Source organism: Rhinolophus sinicus, linkage group LG05, assembly GCF_036562045.2.
Source record: "Rhinolophus sinicus isolate RSC01 linkage group LG05, ASM3656204v1, whole genome shotgun sequence".
Lineage (NCBI taxonomy): Eukaryota > Metazoa > Chordata > Mammalia > Chiroptera > Rhinolophidae > Rhinolophus > Rhinolophus sinicus.
In genome coordinates this window covers 142,567,627-142,595,014 of record NC_133755.1, presented here as the reverse complement: position 1 = coordinate 142,595,014, position 27,388 = coordinate 142,567,627, and the positions used below count along the sequence as shown (strand labels likewise).

The 27,388-nt window shown below is 35.9% G+C and overlaps 1 long non-coding RNA gene across 1 annotated transcript in view; it reads right to left on the bottom strand.

Annotated features, from left to right (window-relative positions):
- The window catches only part of LOC141571698 (uncharacterized), a 130,042-nt gene that overhangs the window by 84,405 nt on the left and 18,249 nt on the right, over positions 1–27,388 (bottom strand). Inside the window, exon 2 of the long non-coding RNA XR_012496719.1 lies at positions 6,084–6,210. This is a non-coding gene — a long non-coding RNA (uncharacterized LOC141571698). The remainder of the gene's footprint in view (positions 1–6,083; positions 6,211–27,388) is intronic.

Here is a 27,388-nt window from a genome sequence, read left to right as displayed (position 1 = left end):
ACTATTAGCATTGCATATAATATGTAGTAGTATATCTACCAGGGGAGCAAAAAAAATGTAGACACTTGACTTGCATTCATCTTTTGTTATCAGGATATAGTATTAATTTTAATACAGTTTTTTCCTTTCTTAAAATGTGTATATATTTTTGATGCCCTCTGTATATATTACATATTATGCATTACTATAGTATATATTGTATATATATATTAGTATAACATATATGTTCTACATACTATACTAACATATAATATATATAATGCGTAATGTGTAATATGTAGTGTTCAATATGTGATATATATTAATATAGTATATAGAATAAAACTAAGTATACAGTATATAGAATTACTATAGTGTATAGAATATAGAATATATAGTATATAGAATAGAAAATATTATAGAGTACAGTGTCTGGAATATATAGTATAATATATAGTTTCCAGTATAAACTATTAGTATAGTCTATAGAATAATGTAAAGATCCAACACCGAGGCTGTGGAGAGGGGGGAACCCTCGTACACTGTTGGTGGGGATGCAGACTGGTGCAGCCGTTGTGGAGGGCAGTGTGGAGGTTCCTGGGAAGATTGCGAACAGGGTTGCCATGTGGCCCAGCGGTCCCTCTCCTGGATGTCTACCCAAGGAGTCTGAAAACATTTATAGATGGGGACATGTGTGCTCCAATGTTCATTGCAGCTTTGTTTGCAGTGGCCAGGACATGGAGACAGCCGGGATGTCCTTCGATAGGTGAATGGATGCGGAGGTTGTGGTATATATATGCGGTGGAGTACTATTCGGTGGTGAGAAGGGATGATGTGGGAACATTTGTGGCGGCATGGATGGATCTTGAGAGTGTAGTGCTGAGCGAAGTGGGTCGAACAGAGGAAGCGAAGAGCCATGTGGTTTCGTTGATGTGTGGTGTATAAACCGGGAACAGCAGAAGAAGGCAAGCAGGTGAGAGGCAGAAACTCGTGGACACAGACGGTGGTTGCCGGAGGGTGGGGGGTCGGGGGTGGGAGATGGGGGTAAGGGGGATCGAATGTGTGGTGATGGAAGGAGGGCTGACTCTGGGTGGTGAACACACAGTGGGATTTGTGGATGATGTGATGCAGAATTGTACACCTGAAATCTATGTAATTTTACTAACAATTGTCACCCCAATAAATTTAAAAAGTAAATTTAAAAAAAAGTAAAGATCCAACACCCTGAAGTATGAGATACCTGTGTTATTGAGTATTGATGGAGACAGCATCACAGCTCCAACCTCTCTCTGTCCAAACCTGCTACCTTCCCCTCAACTCTGCTTCCTTGCTGTCCCATCCCTTCACTCTCACTCCCAACTCATTTTCTCTTCCCTTTCCTCCCTCTTCTCTCTCTCCCTTTTCTTTTCTTCACTCACTTCCATGGTTGTTGGTCTGGAGAGCAATCCCTAATGAAGTCCTGCATGTAACCTCAGTCTCAGAGTCAACTTCCCAGTAAACACAACTGCAACCAGCATTTAAGAAACATGCAAATTTAACCCAAACGAGTTTCTGAGGCTCCTTTCCTGGAAAATATTTTTAAAAGAATAAAATAAGTGATTATCTTTCTGGGATCATTTAGATCTGAACCAGTCTAAAATTTTATAGATTAAATGATATTGATAATTAAATTGTGGAGTGTGATCAAATAGTTTTTAAAAATCAGAGTACACATAAGAAATATTCAATGAAAGAGAGTAAGTCAAATCCTATGAAAAACAAAAAGTGATTTTACCAGTGATCCATCTCTGTGTATTCCAACATTATTTCAGTTTTCCATTCACAGTTTCTTTTTTTTCACCTTGTTCATTTTTCTCACCTTGAAATGATACATATATTCATTCTTACCAAAATAAATCAAATATGCAGTCTACCTGTTCTGCACTTACCTGTATTATATTCCCTTTTGAGAAATTAACTACAATGACTTTAATGAAGGCCTAAAAGCTCATCTGTATGCACCATTGTCAAAAGAACCACATATAGTATTGACAAGCACCAGCAACCCAAAAATGTGGGTGCTCACATTAACAAGAGGCCATCGGCATTACAGTGGCAAAAACACACCAAGTTCTGTCACTCTGCATTACCGATAGTCTCTTATCTGTGTTTAAAATAGCAAAGTATCACTTAGGACACTTTGAGGCTTTTGTTGTGTTTTTTTGAAGAGTTTTCAAACTTGTTTAACTTTCACATTATTCTTATTCACAAGCAGCTGGTTTGCATAAAACAATCCGGCCATCATTTCAGAATGGCTACCCATGTCTAAGATGATGGCATGTGTCTAAGCTGAAAATGTGTGTGCTCCTTTACATTTTTGTATCCCTGTCTCATTACACAGTTAACGTTCTGTTTCCTCCTCTAATGTAACATAATATGCCAAGTAAGACTTGAGGAAAGAAATCATTTTTTATATTAGATAGCTATTTTCTATTTGAAAAGCTGATATCTATCTCTCCTTCCCTGAATACACCAAATAGCACCACAGCTTAAGCAACGTCTAGTGGCACTGGTTAATGAGTTGATGGCTGACTTTTTAAAAATCTGAGTAGTTTGACACCATCATATAAAAAATTATACAACATATGATGTTTTATAGCTTCCAGTTCACCTGGAAACACTGTTTTTCTTATGTATCTTCTTTTCCAGTTTTGTTTACATATTTTACCGCCTACATGGACTCCCACAAAATTATTGAGTTCCTTTTCACTTTCTTAATTAAGACAAACTACATAATTCCATAAATGACAATGGAGAAAAATACATTGCTAAGTTCTGTTCCTTCAAAGATAAAAAATGGGGCAAGAAAAAATGGGGACAGAAAAAGATGGGGCAAGACTATCTTTGCTTCCCATAGGTTCCAGTCTTAAAGGGAATGACCCAGTTGAATTTCTGGGTACAATAACATGATTTTCCCTCCCATAGCTTGTATCTCAAGCTTTAGATAAGGTTTTCATGAAGTTTTACAAAAATGAATGTTAAACGTTTATTATCTCTTCTAAAACTCTTAAAATTATATCAACTAATAACATTAAAGAAATCTCATATCAGAGGATCAAATTTTAAAGTATTGACATTGAATCCAATTCTCTACCATCATCCTCTATCATTTTTACTAGTGTTGTTTACATTGTCTCTATTATTAGCTCTGTGTTCATCTTCTGATTTATACCTTGTTGACTCTGAGTTAAAACAATGGAAATTTCCTATGGGGAAAATTTCTTGAAGTTTAAGGCTGAGTGTCCTTTTCTTATTTAAAGATAATAACATTAATGGAAAATAGCAGTGGTATTGAGAGGAAAAAAAGACATTTTTTTTTTTTAAGTCTGTCCTGACCTGTTTAATTTTTATAAAACATTGATGGTATCTCACATAGGATATAATTTTGAAATTGCCATTCCTTAATGAAAGATTAATCCAGCCTACCACCTGGTTTTGTATGGGCCACAAGTTAAAAATATCTCTTACATTTTTAATGGTTATCTTTTAAATGGCTGTATAAGTACCTACATAATGTCCTTGATTTTGCCCCTTGACCCACAAAGCCTAAAATATTTACTATATGTCCCTTTAAGAAAACATTTACCAGCTCCTGATCTAGAGGAAAGGATCACTGTGCCTGCATTATTAACTTGTAGTTTTCTATGAGGAACGAGATCACTGGGGCCAGAAACATAAGTGGTATGGACGAGTGTAGGAAGGGCGCTTTCGAGAAGGGCTTAGGTTTATCTTTCTACCTTTTAAATTTTTTTATTCATTTTGTTATCTTCTAGTTGATAGTCCAGCATTCTGCTTTTCTCCATTTCTTCAATATGCTTTTTCTTCCTACAGAAGTATCGTATTTCTTGTAGATATAAATACAACAGAGATTTCACCTATTTGTGGACAAGTGCAAATTGTGATGTTATCATCTGCCCACCTTACAAACTCTAATAATGTTGTTACTGATGTTGACATAATTGAATAATGAATACACATAAACTAAATTGAAAATAAGTCAACAATATAAATAAGTTTTAGAGATGAGAAAGACTAGATTTTTCCCCTGGCTAATCATGGGATAGAGACATAGGTATAAATGTCATATGAACTGAAAACACGCTAAAAACTGACATGAGTTATCAATGTAAACAATGTGTTCACTTGATCAGATATCAGTTTTGTTAAAGATTTTATACTTTAACCTTGGAGTATTTTCACAGGGTTATTTTACTTAACAGTGTCAATAAATTTGTTACTGATACCCCAGACTTTGAATCTCAGGGAAGCTTCCTGAAATTGCAAATGTCATAAAAGAACAATTATTCTGTCTATAAAAATGACCTTTTCCCCGTTCCAATTGTATGACTCTATTGTAAATAAGCAATATTTTGCTACCTAAATAAGTAAACATCTTTCTAGAGTGTCAAGCATGCTATAGTCTACCTTTCTAAATTATTGCATAGCAATGAATTGATAATAGTGTTTCAAGATTGTTCAGCATCATGTTAGATATTTCACTTTAAGATACTGAACAAGTTACACATTCCTTGTCAGGCAAATCTGGCTGTCCAGGCTGTTCAAAATGAACATACACACACACACACACACACACACACACACACACACACACACACACACACACATATGAATTCTAACTTGTGATTCTTTGGGGCTAGCAAACAAGAAGGGTGACATCTGAAAAATAACCTCAACCCTTTCATTTTAGAGAAGAAAGGAACTGAGATCTAGGGGGATAAAATGGAGCTCTGCAGGTCCTTCCAATACATAGCTTATCTGATATTTATTTCTAAAAGAGTAAACATGAGCTTCTAAATTTTTACATACTTGGAGGAGAATAAAATAGTATCTAATGCAATTAAAAACAGCTTTAGTAAATCATCTTACTAGTATCATAACATTTCTTTTTTTGGTACATCTTTCTTCTAGACTCAGTTTTTCATTTAGCACCAAAAGAGACTACATTGTAGCACTCAGAAAAGAAATTAAGGTTTTATTTTTAAAGAGTTTAAGTCTACAAGTGACTAAAGAGTCTTGGATACCAAAAATACCCTAAGTAAAGGGGGGAATTTTTCAGTTTAAACAGTAAGCAGTCACAAATGTGGCAGACTTTCTATTAGTCCAGACACCACCAAGAACAGTTGGAGAAGCTGCAGCTCTTTGCTGAGGAGCACAATACATATCGCAGGGAGAACGGAAGAGGGACTCTCTTTCTCCCATTGTACACACACACCTGCACACTCACACACTGAGACATTCTCACACACACAAATGTCACATATATACACATACTCAGAAACATACATACCTAGTCACACATACATTCAGACACACACACACACACACACACACACATACACACACGAAAGTGATGAACTCTTACTGCCTAACCCCAATGATCTGCTAAAGAATTTGATTAAAACATTTACCACACACCTAAATATATAGCATTAGAGAAATTATAGGGTTTTCCATACCAAACACTTAATTTGTTCCTAAATTAAACAGGGAAATAAATGATCAGCCAGTTGACACATCTGACATTGATCTTGACCATGTGCATATTGAGAGAAACTTATAATCCTTCAGAGTTATAAATAGTAAACCATCTATATCTCCATAGACTAACTCATTTACTAAAGGCATGACCACCTTGGGTACTGAATAGAACTGTGTATGTTGAGAAGATTTCCAATAGTGAAAGCAATAAACTGTATATTAAAAGCAAACTACCGTGTTTGAGCCTCTTCAGGAGTTATACCTGCCATAAGAGTCTACTCATTCAATATAGTTTTAGGGTTGGATATTCTTTCAAAATCTTTCAGATTTGGGGAAATTAATAGTATGAATTAAATAATATTGTACGCTCATCTCATTTCCCATGTAGAAATCAGTGAACTACCACACTTATTATAAGCTATCAAGTATTGAGTTCCTAATATGATCAGGTGATTTGATACTTGATTTAACATTCCTACAACAGGACCATCTGGCAGATACTGTACTAATAATCAGAGATAAGGTAACCTGCCCAAGGCTACATGGCAGGAAGTAGCAGATCTTACCTTGGCATCCAGTTCTGATAGGCTCTTAACCACTGCACAGCTCTGGCCTGGAGGCACACAGGTCTGTGTGAACAAAGTCACTCTCCTGGCGTTGCTGGGAAGGTGGTTGGCCAGTTCATGGGATCACCTGCAAACCACAGGAAATGCAGGGGCTCTTTCATCTTGTAGACAGTAGTTATTGATCCCGAATGCATATTAGAATCATGAGGAAGTTTTCAAGCAAGTGACTGGGCCTCATCCAGAACTAATTATCAGGAGGTCGGGCCTAAGCCTTGGTATTTTCTAAAAACTACTCAGGCGATTTTGGCACACAACCAGAGTTGAGAATCACTGTTTTGACCAGTGGTTCTTAAAATACAGCCCTCAGGTCAGCAGCAGCAGCATCACCTGGGTGCTTGCCAATGCTCTGGCCTCACCTTAGGCCCTCACCTCTGAGACCAAAGCCCGACAATCTGTGCTTGAACACATCCTCCCGTGATTCTAATGTGCTTTCAAGTTTGAGGACCCCTGGCTGTAAATCAAGGATTGTAGAGATATGCTTTCAAACTTTAACACGCATACAATTTAAATAAAGATCGTAATTCAGAAGGTCTGGGGGAAGCCTGAAATTTTGCATTTCTAACAAACTTCCTCCAGGTGATGCTGATGCCATCCACAGAGGACACGCGGAGTAAAGCTGGTCTCCAGCCTATTTTTCTTAATTTGCATCACCAATGCCAACTTCCCATTCAAGCCAATATTCTGGTGTTATAAACAAGACTCTTAGAAAGATCTCTTCCAGTAGTGATAGATCAGAGGATATGAACTTTTCACTATAGCACATAAGATGCAACAAATAAAAGGGAGCAACAGAAGGGTTCCAAAGTCTAGTTCTAGAGAAACTCAAACAAGTACCATGACTACTATGTGTCTACTTTTCTTCCTTTTTAAAAAGAGATCTTAGAATAGGTTATTTTAGTATTCTCAAGCTCAAAATACTCTATGTATGTAATTAACTCAGTGTTACTCTCCACTAAGAAGTCACTATCTTTCCATGCAATGCTTGAAACATGCCGTTGAGTGCAGGGACTGTGACTTTTAAATCTTCAAACCTCTACAGCGCTGGGATGGTGCTCAGCACATAGTAGGTTCTTTCAACTATCTGATGAAAGTGCTAGAAGCAAATCATAAACTACTTCTCAGAAGATGCTATAATTTTTCAGGGAATACTACATTTTCATTTTTTCTTTGTAGAGATATTTCTTTGCACTAATGAGAAAGACACATCCGCTTAAAAATCTTGTTTTAAGTAACCACAAAAAAGGCTTCCACGAAGCATCTGACCTACTGCATCACTAATGACACAACCTCCTTGCGTTTATGCAATCAACAGTTAATGGGCACAAAATGCCAAAGGATTTAAAAGTACTACAAAGGACTTTTTCTCTTGGAAAAGCAGCATTTTAATTTTAAGCTACAATTTATAGCTATTAAAGATTGTCATTTTGTCCCTTTCCTTGTTGTGGTGGTTGAAAAGCAAAGTAGGCAAATTTTTTCAAATGGCAACAGCAAATAACCAGAGAAAATGAAATGTATTATATTAATTCATGAGGTTCACCATTTTTAGTGATACTTGCTTCAAACTTTCATCCTTTACTCTAAAACTGTGCAAGCAAGATAAATACCTCCTCTATGGGCTGGAAACCAAAGACAAACCTTGAGACCGAGAGAGAGTCAGCAGACTTGGGGAAATTGTGAAACCTGAGAGTCAAAGTTTATCAGAAAGCCACAATCATCAGAATTAGGCCAGGGAAGAGAGTGAGACTAAACTGGTTGGGTTGACAATAAACAAAACACTCAGGACGTTTTAACAGATGGAGTTGAGATCCTTAGAGAACATGGAGACCTGTCTTAAGAAGCAGATGGTTGATGAGAAAGTACAGTCTTGAAAACCAGATGCAAAATGAACACACCAAGGGAACAAAGACTACTGTAACCTATTCATTAGTGTTGCTCTGGAAAAAAAAAAAATCTGGGTAGAAAATGTAAAGTCCAAATGATTAAAATAATAATAATAATAATAATAATAATGCACTTCCTGTCCGTATAAAGAAGGTATTTCTTATTCAGCGAGACAATCCACAGATGTACAAAAATGCAAAAGAGGCGGAGAGGGATGAAAGATATTAAAGTAACAGAAGCAGAACACCAGCACCACCAGTTAAGACATATGACATTGGACTTTAGTGTAAACAAGCTGAACTCTGAATTACCCTTAAAGCCAGCATAAGTGCTATTGCTAAGCTGAGTGTTAGGGATACAATATCTAATAAAAACAGAGGCAGTGTCTGCTCATATGAGCTTATCATCCAGTATGGAAGATGCCTATAAAATAGTCACTCAAGCAAATGTAAATATAAAACTTCCTAGGAAAGGGAAGTGCAGTGGTGCTCTGAGAGTTTGTTAAGAAGGGGATTTGACCTAAAATAGATGGTGCAAGATGACATACTTGAGGAAATAATGAGTTTGCTGTGATCTGAACAAAAATTAGAAGTTGGCTGAGTGTCTGGTGGTGAGGATGGGGTGTTGAGGAAGAAAGGATGAGATTAACAAGCTCCAAGGGAGGGTTGTGTAGTGAGAGATAACACTGGAGCTGGAGGTAGGGGGGACCCAGGGAGACCTGAAAGGCCATGCTAACTATTCTGGTCTTTCTTCTAAAATTAATGAGAAACCATTTAGTTGTTTAAACAGGGGACTGGCTTGGGAAGTTACATGTTATAAAAAAGATCATTCTAGCAGCGGCTTAGTGCACAGTGCAGTGCAGCCCAGATTCTAAAGTAATACAGTGGAAAATTGGGGGGAGGCTTTTACAGTTCTCCAGGTGAGGATGATGACAGCTTGAACTAGGGTGGTGGCAATGAAAACGGGGAGACGTTGTTGGTTTGAGAGAGATTCAGAAAGTAAAATCAGCAGGAACTGGTGACAGATTAATTGGACAGAGCATACGAAAAAAGCAAGCCTTCAGGGATGATAGGTTCCCAGCTTGCTCGCCTTTGAAACAGCAAAACTAGAAAAAGATCTTATTTTGTTTTGTTTGCAATGGGAAGGTGATCATGGTAAAAAGTTCAGTTTGGGATTGGTAGAATTTAAAATGACTTTAGGGTGTCCACATGGAGATACCATATAGGCAACTGAACATACCAGTCTGGAGCATAGGGGAGAACTCTGGGCTGAAGATAAAAAATAGACAAGGCATCTACTGCTCGGAGATGGTAATTGAAGCCATGGGCCTGAGTGAGATTGCCTAGGAAGAGTGGATAAAGTGAGAAAAGAGAGTTTAGGATGAGATTTGAATAAGTCTAGTGGAGAGGGATAAATCTGCCATGCCTTCCTCGCTCTGACCAGACATTACCCTAATCAAAAAAGATGCTATCAGCAAAACAGAAAACAACAAATAAACAAACAGGCAGAATACACTAATATAATTTCAAAAGTCAAGGCAACATATTAAGAGCAAGAAAGCTTACAGAGGCTTCAGATTTAAGTAAACTACGTAAAAAATTTAAATAATAAAAAATATATGTTAAGGTCTGATTATCATCTTACCAAAAGATGTTTTTATTTACCAACCAAAGTATTTGTCTCATGCTGTTGAAACCATATTCCTTTCTGAGCATTTAAAATGAGATTTGCTTTAGCATTTGGGGAAATTAAGTGAATTGTCCCCACCCTCACCAGGTGTTAACAGTGGTGCTGAACCTGAAAATGGTAGCTATGCAGCTCAGGCATAAAGTTCAGACTTCCAGCACACCCTGGGAAAGAGAGACGGCTCCAGACTTTAGCAAGAATGTTTGGTTTCCAGAGAGGAAAGAGAATTCACAATGAAACAGAACAAGAGAAGAGTATCTCTTCTCTGAGCAGGCCATATGCATTTATGTACCGATCTCCTAACAAGCTCCTTCTTTGGTGACAATCAGAAAATATTGATTCTAAAGGGAACATCGGGATGTTGTTTGCGAATCACTAACCAAGAAGCTTAACCGGGAAGTACAAAGGTGAGTTTAGGAAGGTATATCTAGGAAGAAAGTAATGCACTTCTATCTTCCTTTCTATAGTTCATTTTTAATGGTTGATTACACATTTTTATAGAGCAAAAATAGCACACGTACTAGAAGTGCATAATCACACTAAAAAATGAGTATCTGTATACTCATTTTTTCGCATCTGAGTTTATGCAAGCATTAACATTTTTTTTTTCCATTTTAAAAACGAAAACTGTTAAGGGAGCCATTTTCAAATTGTATGCAGTGAGGCAGACAAACACACTGAAGAATTAGTGAAATACTCCCAGGCGGTATCTTCATCATAAGAAAGAAATATTCTCCCAAAGCTCTTGTGAGATTTTTAAATCCTGTGTTTGAGTGATTTTTTTTTTAAATGTCTACAATTTTAAATTGTTTTGAGAAATATTTTTGTTCTCTGGAGAGAACTAATGAAAACATAACTGACAATACATGCACCACCTTTTTCAATATCTTTATAATCTTTATTTTAAATTCTCCTTTCCATGTTTCCTTTCAAAAAATGTTTTTCTGCTGACATTATTATTCTATTATGAATTTTATTTTTCTTATTTTAGTTTTGTTTAACCTTACAGATTTAAATACCTAGACACACTTCAAATATAAGGACGGGAAAAAAAAAAAATCCCTGATGTGATGTCAACGTGCCACCTGAATGGTATTTATACTTTGTAGTTAGAAATGTTACAATGAAATTGTCTCTGCTTGTGATCTCATATTATGGAGAGTTCTGATGGTCTGACAACTCCTGACATTATGATATACTCCTGTTACATGGTTAAATCAGACAGTCAGAGCAGAGTTCTCAGCAGAGCATAAGGAAAGATTTATAGACATGGCAAAAGAACACTTTGCCTGTTCCCTTCTTTAAATAATTACGACTTTCCATGAATCTCTTTCTAAATCAACTGCAGAATGACAAATATCTGGGCAAAGAAAAGGCCACAAAAATATCACTTACAGTAAGCACTGTTGAGGTTTTAGAAGCACAGTATTGAATTCTCTGCTGTTCGTTCTGCATATGATTCATTATGTGGGATACTCCCCACCTCGCCACACACCATATATTTCTCCTATTACCTTTCAAAAAGGACTTTTAAAACTCCCTCTTTCTGTCACATTCTTTCTTTCTCAATACAAAAACTAAAAAAGAAAATATTTCAGTGTATTTTGAATTGAACAAGTTGAGGGGATAGGATACAATATTTATCTAATTGATTACATAGTGTGAGTATTCTGGAAGGACTTTCCAGGATTTGGGGGGGGGGGGATTATAGGTATGTTTGGGATATCTTTTTTAATTGAATCATAGGTTTATATAAAGTAAAATGTTGAAACACCGAATTTTTTAAAATGCCAAATCTGTTCAGAGAAGTAATATTTATGGAGTATCTATTCTGCGAAGACCTTCCCATATTGTGTCTGTCAATCTTTACAACAGCTCCTGGAAGGAAGTGATATCATCCCCACTTTACAGATAAGCACACTTAGTTTCAGAAAAGTTACATATCCAAGACCAAACAGCTACTAATAACAAGCCCAGAATCTAAAGCTTTGCCTGGCTCCCAATTCCATGATTTTTCTCAAGACCCAACTATCGTCTACTATCAACTATCAAAACAATGCATACAAAAAATAAATAAATAAACAAACAAAATGAAAACAAAAATATTCTAGCTCTCTGGTTTGCTATTATAATCTAAATGTATAGTGGAGGAAAAAATGATGAGTGCTTTCTGATTTCACATTTTATGTAATTCTATATATTTGAAGAGTCTGACAATAAAATGCTTAAAGGATATAAATCATAAATTTGCACATTTGCAAAGCTCTGAGCTAATCATATTACCTGCATTATATCATGTAAAGAATAGTTCAATAGTTAAAAAGAAAAATAATAGTTAATATTAATCCTAACAATAACACAAGTCAATATCATTGTTATCTCCATTTTAATGATGAGGAAATGGAGGCTAGAGATTAAAAGGCTTATCCAGGATAACACCACTTGTAAGTGGCAGACCTAGACCTAAACCTATGATTTCTATGATTATATGATGCTAAAGAGCTCCTAGCCACTATGTTAAATTGCCTCCCTTAATTACGTAATTACTATAGAACTAAACTATAACAAGCTACTGATTACTTTTATATTTCTCTATATTTTAAAGCAATATTGTGCAAAAACTTTATGATTCTTATTTTTATTCACCAAAATAATATATAAATACTGTAAAAAAATGTATAAAGCCAATACAGAAGTTAACTTTGAAAAATTACATATGGATCTAACCTGTTGCAGTCCTCCTTAACCCGAGCTTCTTTCCTAAAAGTAACTATTGTAATGTTAACAAGCATATATACTTCCAGAGATGTTTAATATACGTTATATGCATATGCATATTATGTGTATATTATACAAATATAATTTTGTCATATTAGACTCTATTTTTTTCTTGACATAGTAACCTGTCTTAGAGCTCTTTCAAATTGGGACGTTTAACTTTGATGCTCACATTCTTTACTCCTGAATAGTTTACAGTGAAATAGATGTGCCACATTTTAGTTTTTCATTCCACAATTGATGGACATCATGGTATTGTATGTGTTCTTCAACTTTTCTCAAAAGCTCCCATCATGTGCTCTACCCAGTTACTTATTGGATATCTCTAGGTGTCCAGCAGTAGATTCAACTTCCCCATGTTCAAATGAAATTTATCACCTCCCTCCACATTGCTAATCTCTATATGTTCTGGGTCAGTGCCACTCAGAGCATGAGCCAAGAACCACTGATAGCCTGGAATTATTCGGACTGATCCATGCAGTAAGTACAGAAACTACAAGTAAACATTAGGAAACTTTCATAGCAATTTGACAATGCTGCAACACCTAACTGCATGAGCATGCTTCTAGTATTTTTTAATTGTCACTTACAAAAGAATACAATGAATGAGAAAAAAATTTTTTTTTGAAAGCTGATCTTTTATCACGGATAGTCTGAGAAACACTGTTATAATTCAGTGAAAGGCACTACTATTCAACCTGTCACCTAAGACAGCAATGTAAATGTCATCTTTCATATCTCTCTAACCAACAATACATGGACAGATAAGCAGAAGGAAAACCAGGAGAATGTTTCTAAAGCAAAGGAATTGTTATTTAACTTTTGTGTTTACTGACCTTTCTCATTAGGATTAAAACATGCTGATTTTCTCTAACCTCATAAATACCCTCTCTCAATCCCACATGACCCTTCAACTATTACCCTATCTCTTTCTTCTCCTTCATAACAATTCTTTTGTTAAAGAGTTTTTGGGAACACCCCGATCTCTTTCATGATCCCCATCTGTTTTGATAACCTACTGTAGTGTGATTTTCCCCAGATCCTCTACTGAAAATCTTAACAAAGTAACCAGTGATAGCCTTATTTATAAACCCACCTTTGAGAGCATATCTTCCTTGACCTCCGTGCAACATTCAGCAACATTGGTCAGCCTCTCCTTCTTGATACTCAGGCTGGCCAAATGTTTCTATTTCAAATCTGTGAAGTAAGATGTGAAATCATCTGTCTATAGGTATAGAAGACCTGAAATTGCCCTTGGAAATTAAGAGAGGGCAGTGTCTATTGAAAATAGAAGACAGCCAGGCAGTGTTGAGGGCCCTGGGTCAGCCTGGAAACCATCAAGGGGGAGTAGCACTAACTGCTTCTTCTTGCTGTTTTCTCCAGTGAATGCCATCCTGGGGTAGGCACAGAGAAAGTAGATGGTTGAATTGACCCAGAGTTAGTCATTTTTAAGTTTTTGGTGGTGGTTAAATACCACTAAAGTGGATAAGAACCTCTACAGAAAACATGTTGGAGAAGCAAGAAGGACCAAGGATAAAAATTCAGACAACATTAATATTTAAAGATCTGTCTGAAAAGGTGTTTCCTGATGATGCTGTGGAAAAGTAGTAGCCAGATAAGGGGAAACAAGAAAAAGTAGGGCCTAAACATTAGAGAGAATTTTAAAAAGTAGATATCATCAATAGTAGCAACTGTAAAAAAAATTATGCAGGATGAGGCAAGAAAATACATGATTGGATGTGAAAATTAATGTCATGATTGATTCTATCAAGGGGAGTTTCAGAAGCACCCTGGGAAGTCCAAGCAGCTACCACTGTTGCTGAATCAGACATTAAACACTGCTCCATGCACCACTGGGGCTCATTCTCACGGACATAGTATTCCCAAAGCCATAAAATATATGACAACAATTAGTGGGCAGAAGCAAATCTCCCTGGAAAAATCCTTCTACGCACATTGCCATCCCAAAGGCCTTGACCTAAAAGTGCTATTTGTCATCATCTACTCTACTGCATTAACCACCCAGGCCCCTCTGTGGAAGCCACTCAATAAAGACAAAGCTTTCCTTACTTTGATAAAGAGAAAGAACAGAGTAAAAGGCTGATATCTCCTACTTAGTACCACTCCCAAGCTCTGTCTGAATTGACCTCTCTGCTCTCATGCCTGATTTTTCATTATGATTTTTCTTCTCTCTCTTCTCCAAGACTCATTCTTCCTGCCTAAAAAAGTAAAATGGAGCATTATACCAAAACCTTCTAAATCAACATGAAAGTTATGGTTAATAAAGACTAATCTTCTTTAGCTCTTCCTCTCATTTTACATTTATATTTCTCATTTCAGAGGATATCCTAAGAGTCCTTCATGTTTCAGCACGTGTCCTATGTGTCCCAGGCAATTCTTCCCACTAGCAAAGCACTAGTAATGGAGGGTACACAAATTTCTCACCATTAAACTTGAGGGATAAGAGTATGGGAATTCGGAACTTCTAGATGTGTTCAAAGCCCAAGAGAAGTCTAAAACCTACCCCCTCAATGTCAAGTGTCATTCAGTAAAGAGGAAAAATCTCCTGCTCTCTCGGAAAGCACCAAGCGACAAATGTGTTCTGAATGCCATGATGTTATAGCTAGGACACGAGAAACTATTCCACTGGAAGCACTGCCTGCTCTTTTTTGACTTAGCCCTATGGCACACACAATGCTCAGTGTCCTACGATGTCCATTTTCCAGTTGTCGTTCGAGGATATAATAAGAATGGCTACACATCCTTCTAGCTACCATGCCGTTAGATAAGACCATGATTCTTGTTCTGGCCAATGAAATGTGAGCAGAGTCATGGGGGTCAGAGATGGGCCCCCTGCCATGGTGAAGGTGGGGTTCTTGTATAAAGACAGCAGATACAACGGATTCAAGCATCTGGGTTTGCTGAGGCATCACAGTCATCATTAAATATCTCCCAAATTGTAATCAGGCTTTTCATTTGTAACACACAAACTTTTGTTGCTTAAGCCGCAAGATTAAGGGTTTAATTTTTCACCCCACCACATCATCTTTCCTATCTTCATTAATACACATCATACAATTATAAAGGGTATATAAAAACCTATAAAGGGTAATTTTCCCAATTTCTTCTTTTCATAGATGAAACTGAAGCCCAATGATTCTATGCGACATGTCCAAAATCATGAAATGAGTGGTACAGAGGAGTCTAGAATTTGGGTCTCCTGACATTTGTTCCACTACTCTATTGTTTGTAACAAAGATTATAATCTAAGACAGTGGAACAATAATGATAAATAATTAATAGTTTGCTTTTATTGATCTTTTAGAAAAAATAGACACATTTATAAACATGTACACAATACATATTCTCAAACATGTGTATGCATAAATGCAGAAGTATATAAGTGACTACTACAGATATGAAGACCAACTTCTTCATGACTTTGTAGTGTTTTTATATGACATGTGTATACTTGGTGCTACTCATCTTGATAAAGACTTGTGGGGTCATATTGTTATTTTAATTAGAATATGTCCTAAATATTATATGTTAGTTAGTTTTCCTGTTGTTATTGGTAAATGGGGAAACTGAAGCCCAGGAAATAAAATTATTCCAAGTTCATGCTGTCAGTTGGTGACAGAAACAAAGCAGGAATTATACCCCTTCCCATCCCACCAGATTCTTTGTGCTGTGTTTAAAATTTTCACCCTGTCTTTCAAGTTGAGGAAATAATCAAAAGTTAAAGTGATGTGGTTAAGTATGACAAGGGAAAGAACAAGTATCTTCTACAAAAGTGATAGGACAAGGAACATATGCAGAATTGAACAGATGGAGCATTAGCGGATGGGATAAGGAGATTAGCTTGATAAGAAATGAGTAGCTAACTATGATGGTTAAGACCCGTCAAATAAGCTAGTCTTTAAGTATTCATGAGTTCATATGACCTGGGAGGGTTATTTCTAAGAGGAGAATAAGTTGGTCATCCTCAGGAATTCTTTATTGCTAATATCTGCTAGGAATTAGGAACAAAACAAAATCATGTGAAGGGAAGTGCTGTCCATTACATAAGCTGGGTAATCTCTTGAACTCCTCAGGGGAAAGGTGTGATGAAAATAATGTCATTCTAACTAATGTTTTCCCTTGTGGTTTAGTAAGTCATTATGATAAATAATTTCCCAACTTTTGTGCCCACATGGTGTCTCTGAACAAGGTTTTCCTTTTTCCTGTGCTGTAATCTGCTTGTTACGTACTAATGTCCTGGGTTCAAATGGCCCTCTGTTCTGAACTTCGACTCAAGTCTATAAGTGAGGTCCTTAGGTATATATATATATATATATATATATATATATATACACATATATGTATATATATATATACATATATGTGTGTATATATACACACATACATATATATGTATATATACGTATATACGTATACATATATATACATATATACATATATACATATATATACGTATATATACGTATATATACATATATATATATATATATATATATATATATATATATATATATCCAACAACCATCTTCCATGATAGGGGCTGAATATAAAAGGAGAAAAATCTATGATTCCACCCGCAGTGACCCAACCCACAGAGCTCCCAATTTCTCTCTGCTAATTTGCTTGAATTTTATCTTCACTGGTCACCCAGCAGAGGCTTTTTAAAAAGTGTTACTATGTGCAGCTGAAAGCAAATGGGGATCTCAGGGACCATATAATTACTCAGACAGTACCGATTTACTTCTATCTGAAGAACTGCCTATTTGTCTTCTGAGAAAAATCACCTCCGCATTAAAGTATCACAAGAAGGTTGAAAAGGAGACAAACACTGATAATCCCTCTGCTGACAATATTATGCATATAGCGTTGCCTCTTACCAGTTAGCAATAATCATATCCTCCTCGATGCCTCCAGAGTACTTTGAACATATGTTCATTACACACTATTTCATTTTGATTTTTTAGGATTCATTTGTCTAAATTCATCCCATTAAACTATAAGATGCTTTAAGGTAAGGGATTGTTTTGTATATATCTATATCCCCAACACCGACACCAAAGTTAAAGTTCAAATTTTGTTTGTTTCAATAAGTAAATGAATGAATTGTTATGGAAGCTTTGACAGTAGGGGAACAGATCTCACAAATGTAAATAAATTGCATGCTTAGAATGTAAAAAAGCCACAATTAAAGCTGAGTCTGACTTTGCTAATCATCAATTTTCTGTCTGTCCATCTTTCAAGGGAATCAGGATCTCAATCAGCCTTCCTCCTAGGAGGAATACTTTTCTAGATGCCTGGAAATACCCATTCCTGACTTGGGAAATAAGAAGTAAAAACTAAACCATGTGTAGAAATCATAAACCAGAGCAGGACCCAGGAAGATGGTAGCTGATAAACTGCAACAATGAGGGAGAAAATGCCCTCTCCAACTAACTGAGCCACTTTTGGCTGACCATATATTCAGCAGGTGGAAACATAAGTAAAGAGAGAAAGGAAGGGATCATTCTGGAGTATAGGATTTGCCTAAATCCTGAGCAGAGAGTAAATAGAGAGGCATTGGAAGTAAAAATCAGGAAGCCTGATCAACCCTGACAACAGTATCCAATGGGACTCGCTCTAGATTAAGTGTCAATGAGAAACCTGGGAGTCCCCTCAGGTTCTATGTGTAAGACTTCCAGATTCAGCAAGACTTCTCCACTCTCCATTTCCTCATCCTCAAGCTGAGTATCATCATAGCACATACTTATTCCCATGAACAGTTAACAGTGTTTGTAATACGGCTTAAAAACCCTCAGATGAAAGTGACTTTCTAAACACAAAGCTGTGGTGATATTTCTAACTTCCTCATGCTTCCTGTATCTTGTAGTGTTTCTTAAAACTCAGTTCTATGGATTGACCTTGCCTAGCTTTATTATATTTTAGATAAGCCCATCTATTAATAATTGACTCATTTCTCATTTACATTATGTTATGCTTGTTTTCTTAAGGAAGTAAGATTATTGATTTTAATTCCTATATCATGAAGCAAATTATTTCTGACCTCTGTATGTACAGAAAATATGCACTTACTAAGCAGCAACTCTTGCTAGTCATAAAATACCCTGCTGAATCATGAATATTAAAGCAAAAAACTTTTCATCTTGAGGACAAGAGTGTATACTTGCATGGAAAAAGAAGAGCCTATTTTATTTTAAGTAAAAAGAAAAAATAATTGATTATGTAGGAATTGAAGAAAATGTCAAGGGGAATGTAAGGGCTTACTATAAAAAAAATGTTAATGCCATAATTGTAATGCTACAGAGAAAAGATATTCAGAGTTGTATTATTCCATTCTAACTAAAAGCACTTTATTTTCCTAAGAAAGTGAGTTGCTTCTTTAGTGATCACTAATTATGACCTAACCTTTCCAGAATATTAGGAGATCATAACTATGGAATGATTCTTCACACACACATACAACACACGTACACACACACACAAAGTAACAAATATATGATATAATCAAAATGTCTTAAAAACTAATTTTGTTTCCAGTTCACTATATAATTATCTTTTAAGACTATATATATATATAGTCTTAAAAGGTAATTGTATAGTCTTAAACATATATATATATATATATATATATATATATATAGTATATCTTAAACATATATATATTCTCTTTCCTTCCAAAATCAAGATTTTTCTAAAGTTTGTGAATTGATACCCTCAAAATGTGTGCTAAATGTGGAAGGAAGTATGGATGTGCCATTGGGAAAAAGGAAGAAGGATATAGTGGGAGGAGGGGAAAGCTTTCTCTCCTAGGGGCTTTGTGAAGGTAGAAGTTAAAGGGGGATTAATAACAGGGTTGATTTTTCATAGAGTCCAAACTCTGCATTTCTTTGACTCTGTTCATGTTATGATGGCACAAGCCAAAGCAGAGTCAAAGTTGTAGCATTCAGACATGCATTGTTTCCAAAGTAGAGTCTCCTCTTCTGCTTCCTTTAATGTCACAGTGCCCACTAACCTCCACTTTCTACATTCACCTCTCCTTCTAGTCTATCCCAATCGAGGTACCAGGTTGCTTATATATGATCATGTTTCCAGTTGTTTTCTTGTCTCTCCAATAGCACTATAAACTCCATGAGGAAGCACGTGGTGTCACTTTTCATGCATAAAAATATCTAGCACTATGTTTGCCTCTTTATATCCCCAGCTTCTATACAGTGCCAGGTACATATCAAGTTTTAGAGAAGTTCATATTTATATTAACTATATTTGATATACTTAATATATATATTAACTATGAATAGTTAATCCAAAATACATCTGTAGAATAATTTATATTGTTTACCTAATATTTAATGGTATTTGCATTTCAATAAGCAGATAGTTAAAAATACAATTTTGCTCTTGATTTCCTTTAATGTTATTACAATTGAGCTATATAGGGGAAAGTAATCTATTTCATTCAGTTTTCCACTAAAAAATCACACAAATCATCAGGGATCATCTAAACTTCTGGGACAGGTGTGTATTTATGTGGTATCCCTCCTGCTCCAATTAAAAACAACAAACACTACTAAGCAACTGTAAAGTACAAGTGAACATCAGAATATCAGGATTTCTTGGCATAATTCTTTCATGTACAGTTTTACACATTCATTCATTTGGTCATTATGGTGATTTTCATGGTAGTTTATTGTTTTTATCATGATTTAGATCTTAGTTAGTTGTGCCATATAGTCATTAAATTCTTGTTTCCTTAAAAAAAATGAGATAAGGCATCAGTGAAAGTACTTCTAAACATTATTATAGCTATTCTAATAAAAATATTTCATAGGTATATAAGGAAAAAATCAATAGAAAGTTAAAATAAGACATGCCATTAATATTTAGATACAACAAATTGCATTTTCTCAATATCAAAACACTTGGCAAGATTGCTCAATTTATATTATCAATATTATTTTTTTTTATTTTCTAGCAGTGAAACTACACAGAGAATTATGTCATAATCTATCAAGCAAGATAAGGAAATATGTTAAGAGTGGTCTGTGAAGGAAAATTTTTATGTGCTTGTGATCTACCTCCATTTAGAATATTGTATATAATAGATATCAACTAACTGTAAATGGTTGTCTGGTAATAATAATTACATTTTGGGGCCACACTTTATCAAGTTGATTCTATATATAAGGATTTTACTACCCAACTGACAATGCTATAATAGTCTCTTCTCTCTTAACTAATGACAGTCTATTAAATACCATGATCAAACTTCAACATTTCTTGAAATTAGGTTAAAGACTTCTTTAAAAATTTACATTTTACATGGAGCTATAATTTTACTGATATAGTTCGCTCTTGAGACAGAAGGAAATCAAGGAGTAATTTTTAGTAGTCGTGTTTGCTTTCAGTCCATCAAGTTGTCCAGATAACGATAACACTGACGTGAAGAAGCAAATTTCCCTGTGACTCCTGTAATCTCTAACATCTCATTTCACCTGTATATTTATATAGGTTCTATCTTCCCATGCAGGGTCAAAGTTGACATCCAGCAGCCTCTCTCCTGTCCCTTGCATTAAATTCACAGCACATGCCTCCACCAGCGTTTGTGCAATTAAATTTGCTATTCTTGACACTTAAGCAGAAACCATTGAAAATGTACCGGTAACTGTTGTGTGGATGAAAAAGACCCATTTGTCACCATCAATTAGGCCAATTCCACCATGACAAATTAACAGAAATGGAGTATTTTCCATGTTTCCAGTGTGAATCCCCTTAAAACTCATGGTGCGAGTGCTGAGACAGGGTGCTCTGTGAGGAAATGGCATGCATAATGCAGGAATACTTAACAGCACTTTGCAGTCTGGAGCCCGAATGGCCTGATCTGACTCATCTCCATGTCAAACTTGTTTGACATTTGGCTAATGTGTAATTCTGTTTTGACATGAATCATTGAAACTTAAACATGTTAAACTAAATATTTGAACTCTACATAAAACCTATACTAAAAATCTAAAGTGTACATCTGAAGCCTTTTAAGAAGCACCTTAGTTAAACATAAAATAATTATACATAATAGTCTCAAAGGCTCCTGACTTTTCTCTTTTGAAGGGGTAGACTATCCTGGGGATATTGATGTTTTGCTCTCAACGAAAGGAAAATTATTTCAGTACAAACTTGTCTCCTCAGGATAAGGTGATATGAAAGCTCAACACTTACCAGGTAAACTAGAAATTCTGCTCATCAGTGACAGAGGATTTGGGTTCCATAAACACCAGAGAACAATCTCTGCATTATCTGGTGAATACTACCTTTCCTTTTAGGTTATTTAAAATGGAATAGAGAGGTAGAAAACATAAAAGATAAGGTACTGAGGTTTTTTTTAAAGGTTTTAAAAATAATAATAATTAAACATAGTTTTTCAGATATTACCAACATCTGACATTGATGACCTGGAGAGTAGTTACACTATTAAACACTAGGTTTGATGTACATAGCTGACCACTGGATAGTAGAGGATAGAAACTAACTCAGAGTGGAGAGTTTCTGGGTATAGCGGAGACATCTTCCAATCTATCCCAACAAATCCTTCATCCACAACAATGATTTAGAAACTTCCAAACATTATAAAGGACCACACCTTACTTTCTGCATTTTAGAAAAGCGTATTGTGGATACTGTTGGAGCCTCAGTGTACTGAGATCAAAAGGTATCCCTATACGAGGGGTAGTAGGTTGGGAGAGGGGGTGTTATCACTTTGTGAGGGGTATAAATTATAAATGTCTAACTATTACAGTGTTTTGTACACATGAAACTAATAAATAATAATAATAATAATTAATAATAATAATAATACAAAGGTATCTCTATAACCTGACCCCAACTTACTTCTCCTTCTAATGGGTTTCCTGGAACTGCCTCTATATTTTTAAAATTTTATGTTTTACTTTTATTAAATTTATTGGGGTGACGTTGGTTAATAAAATTATGTAGGTTTCAAGTGTACAATTCTACAATACCGATGACTGAACAAAGAAGATGTGGTACATATCTACAACGGAACTGTCTCTTGACTCAAATTTGGAAACAGTAAAAAGGTATTTTTTTCATAACGAACTATGACCAAATGTTGAAAACGCTCACCTTACCAAATAAAGCTAAGTGAAACATAAAAGGTGATGTTAGCATTTTATAAAGACAATAGAACCCAGTCCTAAAATACTACTTCAAGTTGTAATAAAATGAAATGTTCTGAGTCTTTGAGTAATGCATCAATATAGGAAATACAGGAATACTTGAATTTCTAATTTTGTACTAGCAACAAAAAGAGATAAGAGTAACCTGCAATAATGTTACCAAATGCAGAGCCATGGCCCTGCCACCCACGTTTAAAGCAATGGGCTCAGCCAGTGGAATGGTGTGAAAGGGTGAAACCCTTCTTCCATGACAGCTGTTTGATTCCCTCCAGCAGAATGGATTTTTTTTTTAAATTCCCTTTTGCACTAAATTGACCTTTTCCATGAATAGGTCAGCCAGGTGCAAGCTACCAGATGTGACTTTCCCTGGTTTCTAAGCCTCAGGAGGCCATTTATCTCTTCTAGAAAATAGAGCTCAACACTAGCAAGAAGTGTGGTGGAGTAGCATTTTATTAGGGCATGTGGATTTGAAAAAATCATATGTTCTCCAACAGGAAAAGCACTCCAAATGGGTTGTTTGTTTTCATATATTATGATTATGTCATAAAGCAAACAGTGTTGGAAGTAGTATGGAGATGCCATTTCTGATAGAGTAAGTTATCTTATACTCCTATAAAATGCCCTTTTCACCCTCTTTACTTTGAATACATTTTTAATGGTTTAAGGACATGTTGAATGGCTTACGGAAAGGCTTCAAGAAACTTAAAAAAAACGGTTGAAAACGCTCAAATATTTAGTTGGGTTTTACTGAAGGACCTCAAACTGCTAAAAGAACGCTCTTCTGCTCTCAGTACATCCCTTGGGTTGCCCTCCACACCCAAGCTCAGACCCCATCTCATGCTTTGTGGCTCTTTTCCTAACAAATAGCACATGCTGTCCCCCCTCCCTAAACATGGGCTTGAGGGTTTCCTATTCCCATCTTTCCATGCCTCTACCCCTGAAGCTCACTGGATCACTAACTTCATCTGATAAACTAATCTCAGCTAATATGTCAAAGGCCTTCTTAGAGATAACATGTATTTAACTTTCCCTAACATGATTTTTCTTATCTAACTCAGTAGTATCCAAATCTGGAAAGCTCCTTAAAAGAAGTTCAAGAATCTGCCTTCTTGAATTCAATCCAGATTATTATTCTGCAAGTCTGAGGGGAACTCAGGGATCCCCAAATAATTATATAGGGCAGCCAAGTTTGGGAACCATTTGGTCAACTCACTAACGGCTATTGTGGGAAAATTTAGATCACAGGAACTAGTGGGACACTATCTCTTGGCAAGGAAAAATTCGTGGTCTTTGGTATTACACAGACCTGGGTTCAGATCCCTAGTCTGTTACTTATGAGTTGTGTGGCATCTTTGAGCCTCAGTTTTCTCTCTTAGAAAACAAGGAAGTAATAATACTTTTCCAGGTTATCTGAATGAATGAGATAATTTTGTTCAAGATGTTAGTATGAGGCAAGAAAAAGAAAACTGAGAGAAGGGAGATAAAATGCATAGTAGTATAGAAATAATGGTTATGTAATGCACCCTTGAAATAAATGGTTAATTATACTGCGTCCTGATAAGGAAACCAAGTCAACACATCTTTTGAGCTGTGGAATGGAATTATCTTGGGTGGAAATTAAGAACTGAGAGGACTGATAATTGGTCCCTGTCAGGACACAGGGAGCTTCTTCCCCTGGGCAACTTGAGAATCTTCCATAGACTCATTCAACATATGTTTGTTGAGCGCTTACTATCTGCCAAACACAACACCTACTACACAGAGATGTAGAAGAGACAGAGAAATGTTGTCCCTGCTCTGTTGTAATCTATGTTCTAGTGGGAGCAAGCCTGATCATACACAAATAGACAAATGAGCAGTAAATGAATAAATAAGAAAACATCAGATTGTGATAAATACCATGCAGGACACTGAAAAGGTGATGTGATAGAGAGAGACTGAGCAGATGCTTTCGATTGGATGGGGATGGAGGACATCTCCCAGGAGGTGACATTCAGGCGACAATCTGAAAGTCAAGAAGAAGGCAGCCATGAGAAGATTGGGGATAAGGGAATTCCTGACAGAGATCACAGTTAGTACAAAGTGAAAAGAGAAGATTTGTCAGAGCATAGAAAGCTTTGAATTCCAGTCAGGGGTTTGGATTGTATTCTGATGGTGATGAGAAGCCACTGGATAGCTTAAAAGTAGAGTAGTATTATGATAAGATGTTTGTTTCACCAGGACCATCTGGGCTCTCAATGAAGAATGGCTTTTCAATAAGAATGATACTATGGCTAGATGTGTGTTTCACCAGGATCAGCCTGGACTCTCAGGAAAGAATGAATTTTATGAGAAAAGGAATGAAAGCAAGCACATTTAGGAAGCTATTGTAGTAGTCCAGGCAAGAGGACAGGTGGGGGTAGTTTGGAAGAGAATGGAGATCACGAGAGGGAGAGAATCAGATGGAGTCACAACACATTTTAGCAGCAGTATCTACAGTTCTTGTGATGTAGTAAACATGGGATAGGAGGGAAAGAGAGGGACAGGAGAAACCAAGGTTTGGGGGCTTGAACTAGTCTAGTGCCTGATGGCTGGCAAAGAGCAGGTTGGGAGAAGGTAAATTCAAGACTTCTCCTGGTGATATTTCAACTGCCATAAAACTTAAATAACAAAAGGAAGTTCACAGTCTAAATAGCTCCATGAAAGTCATCCAACACTTTATTCAATTACCAGAAAAGCCACTTCTGAACTGAAATACTAACTATACAGTAACTGAACTTTAGCAAATGTTTTATTCTAAGGGAATTTTTAAAAAGCATTTTAACAATATATTTATACAAAGAACAACATTTTAAAAATCACCTCCTGGGTGGGATATTTTAATAATAATACAATACGCAAAACTACTAAATTATATGGCAAAGCATATGTACAGTTGAATTAAGAATCTAAGTTAATGGGGGGGTGGAGGAAGAAAGGGGGAAATAAGAATATAAATTAGGACTTGATTAACTTGTTGCCAGGAGATTAAAGGTGGGTAAACTTTCTTTATACCAGGTCAGCTATAGTGATAATGAAATGTAGTGAGAGTCCACTGTGTACCAGGCACTGTTTTAAATGTTATCTCTCCATAAATCTGTGAGATAAGTTCCATAATCAGCCTCATTTCACAGAGGAGGAACCTGAAGTAACTGCCCCGCTATCACAGAGACTTCAAGGAGAAAGCAGGCTTTGAACTCAGGCAGTCTGACTCCAGAGCCCAGGCTTTCAAATCACACTAGGAAACCAGGACCTATCATGGAAGAGATCTGTGTGACCTTCAGCTTCTCTGACCTTCAACTTCATGTCCCAGCATTCCTTTGATAGAATTCTGTCTGAATACAGTTAAAGACAAATGAGGCCCAAGCCCTAGATGTTTGAAAGAGGGCATAAAAGAAAAGATAATTGGATTGCTTATTTTATGAGTATATTGCTTTAACTTGCATTATGTAATAAAACCCCATTAATTCACACTTTACTAATCTTATGTAGTTAACCAACTAAACTATAGATAATTAATATTAAGATATATTACTTCTTTAAAGAATTCTTTAGATTCTTTCTTATTTGTAAGCTAGGAAAATCCAGGTTTTTGGTTTTCTTTTTTTAGAATCTTTTATTTCTGATTCTCGTAAGTAAATTTATTATGTTACTGAAGTATCTTATACTATGATGCAGTATAAAACAATCTGGGCCTTTTGTGAAGTCTAGTTTTTATAAATATAGCTTTATTACTTGTTAATACCCATTTATATCTTAGCTTAAAATATCAACTTTCATTGAGATTACTAAAACTATTTCTTTTCAAATATTTCTTCATGAAGATTTTTCACTATTTCCCTCCATTATTCCTAATGAATGAAGTTTTAAAAGTGTGCACATTTATGGGACTACATATAAAAATAATAATAAACATCAATTTTCAAAATTATGTTCTTTTTAATTTTGTGGAGACTGCTTAGAGAAATAATAATATAAACTATACAGATTTATAGTCCATGATTCATGGAACAACACTTCCTAAATTTATGGAAATAGCCAGCAAATGTCCATAGCCATCTAAGATTTTTAATACAGGCATTTGACGCACCACCAGTCTTTTGTCATTCATTTTAGGAGGGAAATTTCTGTGTTGGACAATAGGAAATGATGAACAGATAGTTTTGATGGTGGCCTTTCTTTTTTTTTATGATAATTATAGGTCAGAGAATTTAGTAAAACTTTGCACAGGATAGTGTTAAGTTTTGAGAGTGAGAAAAACAGCTTGTTGTAAAAGCTAATATTTATTGATAACTTATTATCAGCAATCCCTATAGTAAGTACTTCACATGAATTACTGCCTCTAACATTCACAATAACCTGTGACATGTGTGATTGTGTCCCAGCACAGGAGAACGTGGTACTCCAAGAAGTCACAGTACAGAATGACATTGATATTGGAATCCAGCCCACTGTCTTGATCGTTATTCTCTACAGATAAGCTCTGTTGCCTGAAAAGTGCCTCAGGAACATGATTGGCATTTTATCTTTTTTTCATATTCCTGCAGCAGCATCAGGCCCTAGGTGACATTTATAGTGACTTGGTCGGGGGGAGGTGTGCTTGGCCAGTCCATGCTCAGATAACTCCCGTACTTGCCCACGGACACACAGCTATCAGCAGAAGATCTGTAACTT